The sequence below is a fragment of the Acartia tonsa genome, chromosome 1 (assembly GCF_053477335.1).
Source record: "Acartia tonsa isolate MP-2025a chromosome 1, ASM5347733v1, whole genome shotgun sequence".
In the NCBI taxonomy this organism is placed as follows: Eukaryota; Metazoa; Arthropoda; class Copepoda; order Calanoida; family Acartiidae; genus Acartia; species Acartia tonsa.
Window position 1 is genome coordinate 9785028 of NC_137260.1, and position 7889 is coordinate 9792916.

Consider the following 7889-nt stretch of genomic DNA (forward strand, 5'->3'; position numbering starts at 1 on the left):
TAATCAATGGAATTAATAATAAATATTCATAATTGTTAATCTATCTAACCTAACTTTTTAATGACCCTGAATGATGTAAAAAATTCATCTAAAAATAGAATTTACAACATAACAAGGATCATTTTGTTTATAGGTAGAGGAGCCTTAAAACTTCTCAATATTGTTGTGAATTTCAGAAGATTTTAAACCAAAAAAAAAAATTGGCATTCTTTGTTATTCTAAAATCATAGATTCATGGTTTCGCAAACGACCAATTTTATAGATCAAGTATTTTCATATAACTTTATTTAAAACAATAATAAATTACCTCGTAAGGGCAGGATTTACAATCGATTTTAAGTGATCATCTAGAGAATCCAGAGCATCATCTACATGTAATGGGATGCGATACTGTAACACCCAAGGATATTAGGTTAAGTAACATCCATCAGACAACCAACCCTTTGATTGCACGACCTTTGTCTGAGAAGTCCTAACTGTGCATGGTAGTGAGTTTCACCTGTTTATGGGCCAAGGCATTCCCCCTACTCTTATTATTTCTGTCGCGCCCCTGACATAGCAGCAGTATGAACCATTTTTAACGTCTCAATATTGTATATAGAAAAAAGATATAGAAGAGATAAATGTATTGATTAAAAAACATAATTGGAGTAAAAAAATTGTATCTCAATTATATATTCCTGTTGAGTTTGTGCGTAGGATTTTGTTTGACCTAGGTAACTATCTTAACAGCAGGGAGCCAATCAAACTCATTCAAACACATCAAACTTTTGAATTTTGTTTTGGCTGGGTTTTTTCTTAGTTTTTCTTTTAGAAAACATAAAAGGTACTTTACAAGTCACCCATGACAGTCTTAACTATCTTCATAGAAGAATGAAAATCAAGTAAAGAAATTTAAAGAGGTGTACCAAAATTTACACCTGGTGAACCAATTTATCCAACTATTTTAAAAAGCTTTTTATCTAAATTTTTTCCATGTTTATGTCTGTAAATATTTAACTGTACCCCCCTGAGGAAACTATAAGACCCTTTTTTGTCTTTTGTATTACATCCTCTTAAAGCTGTGCTTGAGATATTAATGAACTGCAATATTAAAACATTGTAATGGATATGGCCAGTAGATGCTGTGCTAGAATCTTATGCCCATGGATTAGAACAAGGAGAGATTGGATTTACAAAGCTAATAACCATCCAAGGACTCATATAAAGCCTACCCAAAATGGCAAATACCATCAGTTTATTGCTTATTAGACAAACTAAAAATGTTCTGCTTTAAAAAAATATAATGATACTACTAGCAGTTTTCAGATTTGCTTTATGCTGTATTATTGTATAAAATATGTAATTTGCTTCTTGGAATTTTTAATTTAGTTCTTTAGAAATATAATTGAAATACATCAATACTTTACACTTATATAAGTGTTTTTATTCATCATAATCAATTTTATATGAAAATACTTTTCAAAATCTATTGAGAGTTTTTGAGAAATATAAAGTTAACATGTCTATAAAAGTTATATCTCTGTCAAGACACATAATTTGTTTTAACCTTTTATAGATCATATAAAATTTTGATAAAGAGAAAGATTGAGAAAAAATAGCTTTATGTTAAAATTAATACCTGTTTTAAACTATACAGAATTTTTTCTCATGAGTTTATTTACAATTTTGTATTACTCTGGTGGCGCTCTCTTAAGACTTACTTAACCTAACCCTTTAAAAAGTATTTTAAAAAATACATTTTTAATTGAAGTTGAATTTAATGTTTCAAAAAATTGGACTGTTTAATTTGTAAAAAATATATATTAAAGGTAAATAGATGTTTTTTAGTGATTAATATTTCTTGACTTGATAAGTTTTGTTTTTATTATCCTTTCAAAGTACAAATTCTAAGATAAAAAGTTTCGTATATTCATATGCAATGAAGGGGTCTCGTTGTAAGCAGTAGCAACAAAATATAGCCATGTACTTTGTATATCATACACATTTATTATTTAGATCTAGAACATTGCATCATATAATATGTTAGAATTCAATAATTGATAGTATACTTATACTGATACTAAAATTATTGATGGCAACATTAAAGCACAAAAAGCAGTGTTAGACAAATGAACAAAGTGAGTTATAAAGCAGGCGTTTAGTCGTCATAAAAAAGAAGGAGTGGAAAGACGACAAAAAGAGAAACATAAGATAAGCATAGAAAATCCCGAAACCTTTACATATCAATATATACAAACATTTAGAGAGAAAAAAAACATCAGTCTCTCATAAATAAGAGCTTAGAAAAACAAATTTTCCCTTGAGCATTACGGTTGAATGAAAGTCCTGACGGACGGACATACAATGTAAATCATAGAGTACCTTCGCTACCAAAACTTAAAAAAAAATCATAATTTGTAAAAGCTAATATTTATCATGAACAATAGGATTAATAAGATTAATATAAAGTTAAATGAAAACACTATAAATTTTCTTTTAAGTAATATCTGTATTTTTAAAGAATTCATAATGATCTTCTTTGTACATAACCTTCTTTCTAATAAACCATAATCTTAGAAGTATGATTTTTAAGTAGAAACAGATCCTCAGATAGGTTAGCCTGCACCACACATAACATGAAACAATTTCAAATCTCAGTTGGAAGACAATTGTTTATGTTCATTTGGTCAGATCTAGGCAGTGAGGGGACAATGGTAAACACTTTTTTCTCTAAAATAATTTTAAACATAACATTTGTAAGCTACCCTACTTTATTGTTTTACAGTGAGCACCTCTAGGAGTGGTAATTTTATAAAAAAAAAAACGTTTCCCTCTATTTTTAGCAGCAATGCTTCTCTATAAGTCACTTTGTCTGTTCATCCGTTCGAAACGCTATGAAGAAAATGAGAAACACGAGTTTTCTTGTTAACATACCCATTAAAAGTATTTAAAAGTAATATTTCAGTATGTATATTCTTTAAAGCAGCATTTTAGCCGCTTTTCTATTCATATTTGGTGTTTTTGGTACGATTTTCAAAACTTTTGTAGGTAATTACATTTTCCGTCGTGCTACTGGAATTCTGTGTTCGTAGATGAAAGGGCATATAACTTAGTTTTACATTTTCTCTGCTGACATTAAAGATAGTTTGCTGTTTTTAAAATTTCAGGTACCCCTTTCTAAAGAGCATATAATATACAACTTATTTAGTTTGACTGTCCGTAGGTCATTAAACAATTGACATATAAATATATCTTGATTATTTTTAATTAGTATTAATATTTTCTCTTCATATGGTCGTCTTTTTCTTTCAATGACCACTGAACATTTGCTTCATAATTCAATGTCAAATATTGTCAATCCATGTTTTTATGCTTCGCTATTTTTGGATATTGTTTTGAATATTTATTATTGAGATATTATGAAAATGGGGAAATTTTGTCAATTTATGTTGCTAACAGAGACATCGCTTATTGGTCAGTTCGTTAATCCAGTAGGAGGGGAGGAGATAGGGTGAAGGGTTGGATAGTGAAAGGTCTTTATTTTAGCCAGCTTTCAAGTTTCAATTTGTTAGAGTACATGAAAAACTGTTGCAACATCCAAATAATAATATATCGATTTGCAGGATATAATTTATTTTCAGTAACTTTTCTATTAATAAATAGTTAAATAAAAGAAATTAATTCAATGAGAATTTTTAATAAAGATCTTCTCTGGATTTTCTTGGACAAAACTGGATTAGAATTGATTTTGATAATATAATAATTATCAAATTAAATCTATATAAGATCAACAAATTGACGTCAGCATAAAATGTAATCAATAATAAAATATGATAATCCTACAAAATAAGACGACAGAGATAATACTTTTAAAAGACTACATATTTGTCAAAAGTTAAAGGGACAATATCATAATTTATATAGATTTTTTATTGGATTAGATAGCAAAACTTTTTAGGTGCGGAAATAAATATCCGTAAGTCACTACGAAAATCTCAATATAAGAAATTTACCTTTATTGTAACAAGATATATACCTCAATTTTCTGTACAGACATTTTCCGTAAACTAATATTTTTGACACTGCAGTTGATAATATGTTTGCTTGATAAAAATTTTATTATAATTGTCATATCATAGGTGGTCTATTATAGTGTAAAACTGCACAAAGACCACAGGACAAAACAATTACAGGTTAGTCACGCAAAAAGAAATATATAAAAAGTTGCATATAAATTTGGCATCAAGTTTGCATAGCATAATTATTCATCAAAAATAAACCTTTGTATATCATACATGTCTTTGTATCATTGTGCTCATAAAATACAGCAGAAAAAAAACATAAAAGTATATATAAAGGGACTTTGTCTGTAAGTCCTAACTGTGCATGGTAATGAGTTGCGCCTGTTTTGAGCAAAGGTATTTCTCCTACTCTTATCAATGTCGCACATCTGTCGCACATCTGTAACTATTTTTAGTCTTTAGTTATATCGTGGTGTGAGTCGAGATTCGAATTTATCCCCTCCTCGACGATGAGCGGATGTAATACGTGTTAAGCCGCGGTCGAGGGTTCCAGGTATGATACTGTATTTTCTTTTCCTCCAGGTATTAAGCAAATTTTAAGAATATACAAATAAAGTTCTAGCCCACTAGCTCTGTCAGAATAATAGTAATTTATAGGAAGGGAGAGGGGGTTGGCTTAACACCTATTTCTCCGCAAACTATAAAGGTCCAGAAACGGGCTCAACTGTTAAAGGTTAAGTTTATTAAAGAAACTATTTATTACGGAATATCTCATAACTCTAGGTCAAGGACGTCCAAATGAAAATTAACCTCCTTGCCCCGCCCCCCAAAGAAAAAAAACATTTTGAGACTTTTTTTTGTATCTTCCCCAAACCTTCCCAAAATGATTTTGTAATAGTTTAACTTTAACTTGTTGTTGTCTTAATTAAATATAGATTTCTTTCAAACCAAACTTTAAAAGTTTTTTTACAGACTTTTTTTTATAATATTTCGTTCTGTTATGTTTTCATTTGGATTTTGCTCTTACACTAAGTTTAATTTGTTTGTATTGTATAAACATAACCTTTTTATAACTTTATCATGCATGATTCATAGTCTAATTTTAAAATCATTGGTCATAAACACATCACGAATCAAAGAGCCAGATATGATAGTTTATTCTGGGCAATTAAAACAAAGCAAAATTAAAACTACATAAAAAAGGCAATTATATCATAAGAGGTCAAAAACTTTATTGTCTTAAAATTTTTTCCAATATCAAAATTTATGATGATTATATGTGTTAAATTTAATTGTTAATTTGAATTAATAAGCACTAAAAAATTTTATAAGGACCAAAAATTCAATTCTTTTTCACTTTATTCATGGCGCCTTCTTTTACTATTGAGATATAACTTTCAAAAGTTTTTGTAAAGTCAGGGAGTGTTTATGAATAATCATACTACACACCAAGAATCTAAAGGGATAAGACAATGAAAAAGAAATTGATGCACATGACTTACCAAATGATTACACACATAAAAATACCCTTTAGGAAGATTTTAATTAGTGGTTGAAACGATTGGACCCTTAACTTAATGAACCAACCAATCAAAATTCAAAAAAACGCCAAGAAACTATAAGACAACGAATAATAAAGTTTGGTTACTAGTGTAATAAATAACACAATGTCCCCTCCCTCCCTGCTGCCAAGGGAGATGTATATAACACAAAAGGAAAACTTTTTTTAAGCCAGTAGTTAATACTTAAAATAAAAATTTGTTATCTTTAATGATTAGTTCAATAGGGTACAACAATATTTAGAATTAACAGTTGTTCCCTTAATATTTAGGTTCTTTTTATTAAAAGAGGTAGGGAAAGGATTAATAGCATTAAACCATCCTTAGAATTATTCAAAAATTAAATAGCCTAAAACCATCCTAAGACCACTGTAAAACTTCCTGATACCGGAGAACTTAATCAGTTTAGTAGCTTTGAAAATCCTAAACTACAGAGAAAAAAAACTTACTTCTCCTTCATATAACAAGATTAAATTCCTACCAAAGAGGCAATATTGATTTTTATAGCAATGATACAGGTTTAAGTCGATAAATAAAATAAAAAGTTAGGGATAAGATTTATTCCAAACAGTACAAAACAGGAGTATACAAAGCATATAAAAAAAACAAGGGGGGGGGGGGTGAACCGAGATTATTGAATAATTTTTGATTATTTAATTTTTTTATCCCATTATTTAGATATTTTTATTATTTAATAGATTTACTGGAGCCAGGCTTTTTAATTTTGTTCTGATGAAGTCCATTACAGCTTTGTTGATTTATCAACTTTTCAAGTTGGTGGATTTTCTGAATGGCCAGTTCATGCTGTTCAGTAATATCTTCAATCATGTGTTCTTTCCTGCTCACTACCTCCTCAACTTTGTTTTCTAGATTCTCAATTTCTTTCTCAAAGTCAAGGCGTAGTTTTCGCTGCTCCTGAGCCTTTGCTTGTAGCTCACCCCTGTTTAAGTTGAATAATAATCATCGGAGTCCCAAAATAAACAAAATTAAAAAGTGTAGATCAATGATCAAACTTTATAAGGAGAGAATTAATGTTTACAGTCTTTATAAAGCTGTTCTGTGGTTTATTGGTAACACAAATACATGTACATCTTGCATTTTATTAGGAATTTAAAGAGATAAGACAATAGCCGATAAATTAATGTACAACCACATTTAAGATACATAAAATTACACCTTTTGTGAATTACAATTTGTTGTTAAAACGTTGGGACACTTAACTAAATGAAACAAACAACCAATAAAGATTTAATAAAAAATCCTGAAAGTTGTTGTGCCAACGAATAAGAAAACGTTATTATAAAACTTTAGGAACTAATGTATTTAATAAACAGCTCATTGTCCCCACTCGCTCTATATTGAAGGCTTACTCTTTCTATCATATTTCTTATTATTTCATTCCTGTGTTTTATCATGAGAGTGTTGATCTTGTCAGTAAGATTTTCATTCTCTTTGTTAAGATTATCAATTTGTTTAGCAAAGTCTTTCTTGATAACCTCAGCCATGTCTTTTCTTTCTTGCTCCATGCGTACTTTGCTCTCTTCTAGATCTATTTGAAAACATTCTATGATAAAATAATCTTAGCTTAGAGTTATTAAATTTGAGCTTGAACTTTGCAATATAGACTTATTTGACTGTAATAATTGTTCAAGAAATTTTCATATTTTTTTCTTTTTCTACTCTTATTAAACATTAGTTCTGTAATTTTACCAACACTGATATCCATACAGATATTCTGGTGTTTAAAAAAAAGTTTAATTAAACGCATGCCAAAAAAACTCTGACATGACTAACTTTATTAAATTTCCATTTATATTAAGAACTAAATACCATGCTAATTTCTAATGATAAGTCGATTTTTATTAAAAGCATTAAAAGTAGTTTATATGTATTTTAAGTATACTTCTGATACGCCGACACACTAAGAAGCATCACTACTAGTAAGTCCTTTTTATCATAGAATTTTCCTTTAACATTGACTTCAAGTTTGTTATTGAGGGAAGCCAGCAAATGATTTCCATCTTCCAGCTTTATATTGGACTCCCTTAGCTCCGCCACTTTTACCTATAATATAATTTGTCCTTGTTATTTATCACTTTCTGCTGATATCAAAATTAAAAATTGTAAGATCAAAACCAGTTTTTTCAACCCCAAAGGGATGAAGTTCCAGGCTAACAAAACTGGTTTCAATTTTTAGTTTTTTTTTAATATTCGTGGAGAATTGTCTGTAATGAGATGCAATCCATCATTTTTCAGTATGAATTAGATCCGGTTCTAATCCAGAGGATGTTAATCGATTTGAAAGCCAATAAATTCTATAAGAAAA